The sequence below is a fragment of the Gossypium hirsutum genome, chromosome A12, assembly GCF_007990345.1.
Source record: "Gossypium hirsutum isolate 1008001.06 chromosome A12, Gossypium_hirsutum_v2.1, whole genome shotgun sequence".
NCBI lineage: Eukaryota > Viridiplantae > Streptophyta > Magnoliopsida > Malvales > Malvaceae > Gossypium > Gossypium hirsutum.
This window is the reverse complement of record NC_053435.1, coordinates 33,520,921-33,533,063: the sequence shown is the minus strand read 5'-3', so window position 1 is coordinate 33,533,063 and position 12,143 is coordinate 33,520,921. Positions and strand designations below refer to the sequence as shown.

The 12,143-nt window shown below is 35.2% G+C and overlaps 1 pseudogene; it reads left to right on the top strand.

The window, feature by feature from the left end:
• Positions 1-1,114: 1,114 nt before the first annotated feature.
• Positions 1,115-11,262, top strand: LOC107933599 (auxin response factor 6-like; annotated as a pseudogene).
• Positions 11,263-12,143: the final 881 nt, after the last annotated feature.

Genomic DNA, 12,143 nt, shown 5'->3' with positions numbered 1-12,143 from the left:
TACTTCTCACCCTACTCTCAAATAAAAAATCAAAATTATCCAAAAAAAATCACTAAACATAAATAGTAATAATTTTATTTATATCTACTATTTATATTATTAAGTTAAATTTCACATTTTATATTATTTATATTATTAAATTATTTAGTCATATTGATTATTTATATTAAAATTGAATTATTAATTATGTCATAAAATATTCGTGTTAAAATTTTATATTAGTATCAATTTCACATTTTATCTTTAAAATAACTTTTATTAAAAAAAATCACATTTTTACATTTAATATATTTTTTAATTTCAAAATACATAATGACAAGAATCTGAAGATAATTGAAACAACTAAGCAAGCAAATAAGTTAACCCGTATATAAAAGTTTAATAAATAAATTATGAGATGATGGAAGTGAATAAAAATTTGATTAAGGTGGATAAATTTTATTACAATGGGTGACAGTGGTTACAAAGACCCAAAATTATTTTTTAAAATTTAACTCGAACAAATATATTCGATTCGATTCGATTTGAATTCCATCTCAGTTAACTCGAAATTTTTTCATTCGATTCGATTCGATTCGATCAAACGCTCACCCTTAGTAACACCCCTCACCCAATGCAAAAAATAATCGAGAATTTAATTAGGCACTCCCTACCGCTACACTTGAGAAGTTAATTTTCAACATTGGATTGTATTGTTTTAAAGATCTTAAGTGATGCTTAATTGAGGGAGAGTAATTTGCATTATATTTTTTATTTTAAGGTTATGACAAGTTGTGTTTTAAAAGATTATGTAATCTTTTTTCTTTCACTAGGTTTTTGTCCTATAAGGTTTTTCTTATTAAAGTTTTTAATGAGACATATCTTTTACAATGAAGTAGATATTCAAGCTTTCATCTTCCTTTTTTAACTTATTATATTTATGTATTAGAAAATAAGAAGTCTAATCTCTTTATACTACTTATAATAATGATAGAAAATAAAGAAATGCAAATTTTTTTTGCATTATTATTACTATTTTATAACACCTAAAAAATTGTAAAACTATTTATAAAAATAATATATTAAAATAAGAAATTTGTAAAACAATAAATAAAGAATGGTAGCCACCCTTATTATCAGTGATAGCGGATTTTAATGTGTGTGTATATTTTCTTTCTCACTCTTTCCAGCTGCCGTCCAGGTCTTCAGCCCTCTCTCTAAAAAGAGCTCCAAAAAGTAGAGTAATTAAAAAGTGTCATTTTCTAGTTTTGTAACTCAACTGAGCAGCTCCAGTAATCAGGTGCGGGGCAGAGGTACACTTCCGGTGGGTTGAGATAGTATTCTACTTGGGGAAAAAAAGCTTCAAAATGTGGAGATCTGCGTGAAGAAGAAAGCTAGGGTTTTGTTTTGCTTTGGAAACTTTGGATGATTTTGAATGTAAAAAGAAGCAAGATCTGAGCTTCATGAACCCCTTCTGAGTAAAAGGTTGTTCCCCGTATTTTTTGGATGTTGATTTTAACTTAAGTTGAAAGGAGTCTGGTGGAGAAAGGGGGTGGGGGTGGGTAAGTTCTCTTTTTCCTTAGAAATTATGGCTGTTGCACGACCCCTGAATATACTTTAATAACAAGGGCTAGGTGTATTTTCCATTTCAACCGCACTTTTCTTCGGTTTTCTTTAGAGAACGAACAACTTTTCTTTTTTAAATATTGGAAGAATGAGACTCTCTTCATCAGGGTTTAATCAGCAAACTGAGGAAGGTAACTGTTTTTAGCTTTTAATTTTTTTTTCTTTTAGTATTTTTCTTGAAGTAAAAAGCTGCGCTAAGTTATAATTTTTTCGAAATTATAAAGTAGTGAAAGATTTTTGTACAGGGGAGAAGAAATGTTTGAATTCTGAACTTTGGCATGCATGTGCGGGTCCTCTGGTGTCCCTGCCGCCTGTTGGAAGCCGTGTTGTATATTTTCCCCAAGGTCATAGTGAACAGGTAACTGTACCTGCCTTATTTCCCATGCTTTCTGTCAGATTTGGTTCTATTTCTCCATTTCTGCTCAAGAAAAGAGTTCAATAAGCTTAAGTTTTAGGGAGAACTTAGAATTTTAAGATGCTTTGTAAGGATGTCGGAACTTTTTTGGCTACATGTAGTAATAGAACTTCCTTGAACCAGCCATTTCAGTATCGCTGAATATCTTCATTATAGTCTACTTGTTGATGCATGAAGTGGTGAGTGAACTGCTGAAGCTCCTAAAAGATTAGAACACTCTATGAGGAACTGTATGCTTCGTTTCTAATATTTCTGCGAGCTTTTGGTGTTTATGACTCCCTCTGCAGGTTGCTGCTTCAACCAACAAGGAAGTAGATGCTCACATACCGAACTATCCTAGCTTACCCCCTCAGCTTATCTGTCAGCTTCACAATGTGACCATGCATGTAAGTTAAATGCTCAGTTAACCACTTTCTGTTTATGGAATGTTTAGTTGGTTGCTTACAAAGTCATTTATTCAAATACAGGCAGATGTAGAAACAGATGAAGTGTATGCTCAAATGACCTTGCAGCCACTGAGCCCGGTATGGGAACTTGACCTTGTTTCAAGGTTTTGTGCTTGATAGTCTTTTAATTTGGCACTTCTTGACGTGAAAGCATTATTGTAGCAAGAGCAAAAGAATGTGTTCCTCCTGCCTGCTGAACCGGGTACTCCCAGTAAACAACCAACCAATTATTTTTGCAAAACACTGACGGCAAGTGACACAAGCACTCATGGAGGATTTTCTGTGCCTCGTCGAGCTGCTGAAAAAGTCTTTCCTCCTCTTGTATGTTTTAGTAGGTTACAAGCAATTCAGTTCACTAGCATCTGGTTTTAATTGAATTAGTTTAAGTGGTTATTTTTCTTTCTCTATCTTTTAATTCTGTTGTGCCTTCAGGATTACTCCCTGCAACCTCCAGCTCAAGAGTTAGTTGCCAGGGATCTTCATGAAAATGAATGGAAATTTAGGCATGTATTTCGCGGTGAGTGATTGAAACAACTTTGTTCAATACTGTGTTCCACAATAATTTTAAGAGAAATTTCAAATTATCATGATTTTATAGTATTATTTGTCATTACGCTTCAGTTAGTGTTGTATTTTACCTGTACCCAGTTCATCTACTCTTGAATAAGTTATTGGTTTCATTTTGAAGGTGCTGTAACATTTCTTTAACCTTGGGTCTTTTATGTGATTGTTTCTGAAAGTTATGAAGATGACCTCAGATATATCCTTGCTATATTCTGCATCAGTTATTGGTTTGATTATATTGGGGCTAAGAATCTCTGATGCTGAGGTTCAGATAATTTTTAGAGCATGGCTAATATGCAAATCTTACAAAAAGAAGTCAAGTTATTTACCATGGATGAAAAATAATATACTGAAATAGGATTTTTTTTAATAAGATATTAGAGTTAATGCTTTCTTGCCAACAACAATAAAAGAAGCGTTCTTGTTGTTTGCTTCCTTTGATGGATTATGTATGCTGTTTTGTGAATTTCGCTGCATCAAAATGCCCATTTGTTTGTAATTGTTTATTGTTTCTCACCTTGCAAATGGTCAGAGTTTCTAGGTCATCTCTGAAATTTTGGTTGATGTTGGTGTGGGCAAATTGTGAAATGTGATGACCAAATAGCTCTTTACTTTTTGATATATGCTTTATAATATGGTGATTGTGTTTGTCTGATATAGTTAATGTTTCTGGCAATCTACAAAGGTTGGTTGTTTTAAGTCTTTCACGTTTTGCTTTTGATGTGTTTAAGTCCTTTTCCTCTCTTTGGAATTGTGTGGGGATTGTGAAGATTTGTTAGCTGTAAGGTTTTTTTGTTGAAAAGAGTTAATGAAAGCTTAATTCTTGGCCAAAGATGGTCAATTCATCTAGTAGTAATTCTATAAGAATAACATTTGAAGACTTCAAGGGAATATTTCTGATATGCATGTATTTGAGGGGATCAAATATTGTATGGAGTTGTGAGTGATGCATTAATGGAGTAAATGATCCCCTGCAACCCTTAATTTTGGGGGGGAAATCATTATCAAATGGAATATTTCTCCCCTATTGTTTTTGTAGGTTATGTTGTGTGTTGGATTTGGATGAGGTTTGCCTCATTTCTTATCGTGTTTTTCCTTTCAAAGAGGAATCAGCAATTTCTGCTAGTTCCTATAGGAATATGTTCAGATTTAGTACTTGGAATGTAGCATTTTCTTTGGATGCTTGGATCTGCTTTTGATGAATTTTTATTTTATATGTCTACCTATCTTTAAGTTGGGATATATGCTTTCTTGGATGATGAAAAGGTTTTGAATATCAATGGCTGTAAACAACCTCTAATCAATTTATGTATTTTCTTGTGTGCAGGGCAGCCAAAGAGGCATCTTCTTACAACTGGGTGGAGTGTTTTTGTTAGTGCTAAGAGACTTGTTGCTGGTGACTCAGTCCTTTTTATTTGGTAAATTGGGTTTTCTTTCTTCCAAGTATAATTTATGCTTACTTTGTTAGTAATCAAAGTACCTTTTCTCTGTGATTGGCTGGAGAAATATCTTACTAATAGCTGTCAAATCTGTAATGCAGTTTGAAACAATCTAGTGAAATCATCCTGCTTAGATAGTTTGGCAGCAAAATTTTATGGACGGTATTTTTGGTTTATGAATGTATCTTCTACAATAAAATATCCAATTCTACTTTTTATTTCTGAAGTCACGAGTCTACTAGTATGCATCCTCATTGTGTGTAGTAGAGGTGACAGCTGGGTGGGTTGAGTCACTTTGGGTTGGGAAAATTGGGGTCAATTTTGGTTTGGGTTGCATCAAGTTCTGCTCATTTGGGTGTATCACTCGGGTTTGGGTCATTTTGATCCTCATTGTTTGGTTTTGAAGCCAAAGAAATTTAATTAGCATCATTTTAAGGGATTCTTGGTCAAGTTGGGTTTGGTTGAGCTCGATTCAGGTGTGTTTTTGGGTTTGTGTCAGCTTCGCCAGCTCTAATGTGCGCTAGTTATATTTGGCAGTTGTTACTGCAGCTTTACTGCTTTTTCTTGTCATGCTACTAATCAGTGAGTTGCTAATCATTATATTATCTCTGTTTTTGTTTTTATGTGCTTTTTATTATTATTTTTTTCTGTCAGGAATGAGAAGAATCAGTTGTTGCTGGGTATCCGGAGAGCAAATCGTCCTCAGACTGTTATGCCATCTTCTGTTTTATCAAGTGACAGCATGCACATTGGTCTTCTTGCTGCAGCCGCTCATGCGGCTGCAACCAATAGCCGTTTTACTATCTTTTATAACCCAAGGTCAACTACTTAATTCTAATTAAAAAATCTTCATTCTATTCCAACATAACATCTTGTCCATTTACAGTAGCTTCATTTCAGGGCCAGTCCTTCAGAGTTTGTCATTCCTCTCGCCAAGTATGTTAAAGCAGTCTATTACACCCGGGTTTCTGTAGGCATGCGGTTTAGAATGCTGTTTGAGACAGAAGAGTCAAGTGTCCGCCGGTGGGTCTTAATTCTCTAAATGTTTTCTTACTCCTGGAAATTGCTTAAATTTTATGGTGTTTCCTTCTGCAACTTGGTTATTTTCCTCAAGTAAATACTTCTATTTTTATATGTCAATTGACTAAAGTATCACTGGCAAATTTAAGTGGGCGGTTATTAACATGAGTGTTTTATGTCAGATATATGGGTACAATAACTGGCATTAGCGACTTAGATCCTGGTCGCTGGCCAAATTCGCATTGGCGCTCTGTTAAGGTTTGTTTTAAGTTTCTATGTGCTTGATTTTTTAGTTTGCAGTATCATATCCCCTTCCCTTCTTCTTTTTCTTTTTTTCTTTTCTCCTTAAAATTGTAATGTATTCAATAATATCTGACACAGAAGACTTACATTCCATCCCAGGTTGGCTGGGATGAATCCACTGCAGGAGAGAAGCAGCCAAGGGTGTCCTTGTGGGAGATTGAACCATTAACAACCTTCCCTATGTATTCATCACCGTTCCCCCTGCGATTGAAGCGACCATGGCCATCTGCGCTACCATCTTTCCATGGTATGCTATAATCTTTGTTAAGGTTGCTTGGAATTACAGAATCTCTTATTTACCTGAAAATAGGAGTTTTCCTATTCTATCCTGAATCAGTTTAATTGTATTACCAGCTTTCAAAGATGGTGATACAAACATCAATTCCCAAATGATGTGGCTTCAAGGTGGGATTGGAGATCAAGGACTTCAGTCTTTAAACTTCCAAGGTTTTGGAGTTGCACCCTGGATGCAGCCAAGGCTTGATACTTCTTCAATACAAAGTGTCCAACCTGATCTTTACCAAGCAATGGCTGCTGCTGCATTTCAGGAAATGAGGACTGTTGATTCATCCAAAATAGGCTCTCAGTCTCTCTTGCAATTCCAGCAACCACGGAGCATGACCGATGGGTCGCCGGCTATAATTCAAAGGCAGATGCTACAGCAGTCTCAAACACAAAATGCCTTTCTTCAGGGATTTCAGGAGAACCAGACTACTTCCCAGGTTCAGCTTCTGCAGCAGTTGCAGCGTTCCAATTCATACAATAATCACCGACAACAGCAGCAGCAACAGCAACAACAGCAACAATCTCAGCAAATGCAACAAACACCACAGTTTTCTGATCAACAGCAGATTTCTAATCTAATCCCTGCTTTTCCTAAAGCCTCTGGCAGCCAGGCCCAGTCCTCATCTCTGCCAACTGCTGCTTCTGAATGCCAGCAGCAGACATTTTCTGATCCTCTTGGGAACTCTCTAGCCTTATCTAATGCTTCGTCAATGCAAAGTATCTTAGGTTCATTGTCCCATGCTGGAGCTTCCCATTTACTCAACTTGAAGGGATCAAACCCAATTATCTCTTCTTCTTTGTTGTCCAAGCCAGTAGCTATTGAACCACAGCTTTCATCTGAAACTGCTAACTACGTACTGCCCCAGGTTGAACATCTGGGAATGGTACAGTCAAATGTACTCTCTAACTTATTACCTCCATTTCCAGGAAGAGAGTATTCTGCTTACCAGAGTTCAACTGATCCACAAAACAATTTTCTGTTTGGGGTTAGCATTGATTCATCATCTCTTATGCTGCAGCAAGGGATGACCAACCTGAAAAATATTGGAAATGAAAATGATTCATTGTCTATGCCATATGCCGCTTCAAATTTCACCAGTGCTTCTGGCACAGATTTCCCTCTTAATTCAGATATGACTACCTCAAGTTGTGTGGATGAATCAGGTTACTTGCAGTCTTCTGAATATGTGGACCAAGTAAACCCTCCGACCGGAACCTTTGTTAAGGTGATAGTATTTAACTCTTCAAATGTATCTTTTATTATTTTCAGATGGTAAAATTTGTGGGAGTTGTCTTATCTGGTTTCTAAGGCGAATAATTCACTGTTAGGCTTCCATTATTATGCAAAGCATGGTCATATGGACTTGTGGATCACTTTATTGATATCTGACGTAGTAACCAACAGACAACAATGGGTATAACTTTGTCAGCTGTAGTTCTATTTAGTAATCTAGGCTCTTTGGATGGTGTCATTGCTGACAAAGCCAACTATTCTTATTTTCGTTTTTGGCTGACATGTCAAGTGGTTATTTTGTAGTCTGTGAAACACAATTATCAGTGTCGTGTATTGATGATATTGTGTTGGAGACTTCCTATATATTTTGAAAGAATTACACAGGATAATGTATAGTTTATTCAATGGCTTGTGATTGTTATGGTTTTTGATCTTATTCTTGTTTATAGGTTCACAAGTTGGGGTCCTTTGGGCGCTCATTGGATATTTCCAAGTTTAGCAGCTATAATGAGCTGCGTTGTGAGCTTGCTCGAATGTTTGGTCTGGAAGGCCAACTAGAGGACCCTCAGAGATCAGGCTGGCAGCTTGTATTTGTTGACAGGGAGAATGATATTCTTCTCCTTGGTGATGACCCTTGGCAGTAAGTTCCAAATCACCCTTAATTTATTTATGAATAATTGTCTGCTACAATGTGACTGTTAAGATAGTGCTAGAGAGCACTCTAAATTTGCACCGAATTTCAGGCAATTAGGAGAGAGTGTGTGTGTGTGTTTTTTTCCATTGGTAGCATGAACAATGATATAGTTCATCGAACTTTCTAATTATTACGAACAAGCCTCCTACTTGTCTGAAAAGAGTCCTCAGGTGCATTCTAAACATAAGTTCATCTGATGCTTTTTACTTTGAAATTCTTCATTCAGTTTATGATTCTTGCATCATTAACCAATTCAGTCACCACCTTAGTAAATTTTATTATGAGTCAAACTGTTGTCTTTTGAATCTATTATTCAAGATGGTATTCCAAGCTTTAAAACTTTTCATGATTTAAATTTAAAGTTTTCTTTTTCTCATCAAACATGCTCGTCCTTGATGATAACTGTCATATATTGCTGCTGTTATGCTGGTTAGATCTTCTGTGCCACTGGATCTTTAGGATCATTCAATTTTCTGGTAGTTGAAGATTGAATGCTTGGAGAAGAACTGAGGAATAGGATTCTAACAAGTGACTAATTTTGGGGCTTTAAAACTTTTGGCATGAAGGGGCAGTTATAAGTTCAAGAGCAGACACATACTCAAGATAATAAGGAGAGTCATTGAAAGAAATAAAATTATAAAAAAAACCTAATTAGACGAGCAAAATGGAAGCTTAAAAGATATGAATGGCTACAGCAATGTTCATTTTATTGACAGACATTATGAATGATAAGTAGAGTTTCATTCCTATCAACATCTTAAGTTATGGTCATAACACCAAGCCTTAGCTGTGATTAGGAAAGTGCAAGCTTAAAGATGCTGCATGAGGTCTGTATTTATTTTATAGACAGAGATTATGAAGAAGTGCAAGCTCTCATAACTGTTAGCTGCTTAAGTTGGGTTTTGAAACTAACTAAACCTTAAACATAGGCATTAAAACCTGTATATAAGTCATGTCAAAACACAACTTACTGAAAATAAAATTTCCTTATACTTGAAAGTCAACTTGATTCTACCACCTATGTAAGCCCAATCAATTAACCAGACAAAAAAGGACATAGGATTCACGCATCCTGGTTTTAATCTTTTATTGCATACATGCTGTCTACATTAGGAGGGTCTGCTGAAAGTGGAAGTCATTGAATTGTCATTTTGGTTTGCAAGTATTTGGGGTTACTTGGAATGTTTGTAGGCTATTATTATCATGGCCCAACTGTTATAAAGATCTGAAACACTGGTGAAAGTCATCCACTCTTGGTTTCTAAGAATATAGAATTTTTTTATCTAGAGAAAAAAGAACTTAAGCTCTATCTATAATGGTCACCCTCTATAACAACATTTCATTCTAACAGCCAAATTTGTTGTAAAATTGATTTTTTATGTTTTATTTTTACCTTCTATAATAGCTTTTCATCTATAACAACCATAAAGTATAAAGTATACTCTTTACTGAATTAGTTCTTTCTAACAACCTCGTCTCAAATTTTAGTAAAATTAGTTCTATTTTTAATTGCAATAAAAATAATAAATTTTAATTAAAGATATTATTTCAATAAAATGTTTAAAATTTATATATAAAATATATTAATCATATTATTAAATGAAAATAATTTTTATTAAATGTAATTACATTAGTAATATTTTATTAAAGGTACGATCTAAATCTCACTAATTAATATATTATAGTTTTTAATTTAAAAATTAAAAAAAATCCAAATATAATTTGAATCTCAAATGTTGTTAAAGGTGTTTTAGATGTTACAGGTGTATAACAGTCCACTTTTCTAACATTGAAAATTTTGGCAGACAGATGGAAGTGGTTATAGAGAAAGTTTAACTAGAACCTTTTTTTTTTTTTGTAAAATGAATATAGAACTTTTAAAGATGCGTTTGTGCCTTGAATCTACGAAGGGAAGATGGAGCCATCACAGGAGAAGGAAAAAAAAAGGGGGTGGGGGTGCAATAATTCTAAAATATTCATTTGTACGTCATGAAGTTATTTTCTACAAGACTAGAAGTACTGCAAATTATTTTGCAATGGTATTTAGTTAGAATGTGCAAGTTATAGCTTTCAGAAATATTTTATTGTAGTTCTATTACTGTAATGTTCCTACCTCTCGTTTTTTATGATGCTTTAACCGTGTTTTGCAATTGCTTTGTTAACTAAAAAAATGTTGTTTTAATATTTAAAAAAAAATAACTTCTGACAAATCAAGGTGGGGTAGGGTCGGGTTCAGGAGTGTTAAGTTGTTTTGAAGTTGGGGCCAGTTTTCGGGTTACATCCAGTATGTCGGCTCGGGGCCAGAAAAAATCCGCCCTGCTCCGTTGACATCACTACTGAGGATCAAACAATCATTCAAGGAACAGAAATTGAAAAGGTTAAGAGGATCAAAGGGTTGTAAAAGAATCTATTATGCAAGTGTCTAGTGAAATTGAATGGACAAACGATTTGTTTCGTATGTGCAATATATTTGTTGATACACAACAGATTCAAACAAATGAAAGGGTTGTATGGAAGTGAAGGCTTATTGTAGAGGTTAAAGTTGTGAAGGCCATACAATTTATTAATCTTTGAGAAGTTAATCAAGATTGATAAATGAGTTAAATAACCAATCTAAAATACTAGGGGATTATAAATCTCTAGGACATTGAGATTTTTCAGTTTCTTTATGATGACAACCTCATCTTTAGATGTTCTGGAATTCTTTTTCCCATATGATTTTATATTCCTGACAGCATGTTGCATGTTCAAGCTCCCAACTTCTCTAGCTTGGCTCTATTGTAAAATAGAATGGTGGATGGGTTCAGTGATGAAAATGTTAGATTTCTCAAGATGTGGTTTTGGTGGATTATTATTTTTTTCATCGAATGCTTTTGTGATAATCAGGGAATTCGTGAACAACGTGTGGTATATCAAGATACTATCTCCACTTGAAGTGCAACAAATGGGGAAAGAAGGCCTGAATCCTGCCGCCTCCGACCCAAGCCAAACGCACCACCAATAGTGGTGCAGGAGGAGTTGAGCTGAGAAGTTCTGGTAATGGAATTTGCATCAATGGGTGTCTTAAATGCTGAAGGAAAATGCTCCTCAAGGCTGAATTTGGGGAAATGATAGAGGAAGTTGTAGCTTTTTTTCTTTTAAATGTTAAAGCTTGTGTGTTCAGAATCTAGTACTGTTACTGTAAATTATAATAGGAAATTTCTGTAGCTTTACATTATTATAGTACTTAAAAGAGAACAAGGTTGAATTCGGGATAATTGCATCATGTTATCAGCAATATTGTTTGCCATTAGTAATTTTATAGCATCTACAGATGTTTAATTAATATTAGACGGATTTTTATGTTTTCAGGAAAAAGAAATCTATTTTTAATTGAATAAATTTTTTTGAATATAAAAATAACAAATCATTTTTATTTTCATGAAATCAGTCTTAAACAACGGGTGGATTTTTATTAAATAAATAATCAATATTCGGCCCTTGAGAAGCCAAACAGATGTTAAAAGAAAACATTAATTAAAAAAATGGAAACCCAGCCAAACGAAGAGGCACCGGCCCTATCCCAAACATCTGATATACCTTCCTTTTCTCTTGAAAACCGCCGTGCATCGGTGCAGATCCGTTCGCCTGTCTCGGCATATGCCTGAAAACACAGGACTGGTACCCGACACAGGTAGATTTGGTGTTCTCGATATCTTTCGATTCTGTTATTTTGCAATTGCCGTACCACGGATAAGACATCCCCTCGATCTCCGCCGTCAATATCCCCAGGTCCAGCCCCAACTTGGCCGCCTGCAAGCACGCCATCGCTTCGGCCGCAAATGGAGAAGGTATGTTTTTATGCAAAGAAATTTTTTGACATAGCACCGTACCGTTTCACTCTCTAATAACAATTCCTGAGCACGATCTGTTTCTATGCTTACTGAAAGCCACATCAAAATTAATCTTTACAGCCTGCCCGCTCTGTGGCCTCCACTGTATTGGCTCTCCTGTCTTGACAGGGGTTTTCTGACTCATCCCATCTCATTCTTTCAGATAATCTCTTACAAAGTTTGCCACATCTAATGCTATTTTCTTCTTGCCCTCGAGCAGAAGCTTGTTCCTCCCAGTTCAAATCGCCCAAATTGCGCCACCAAAG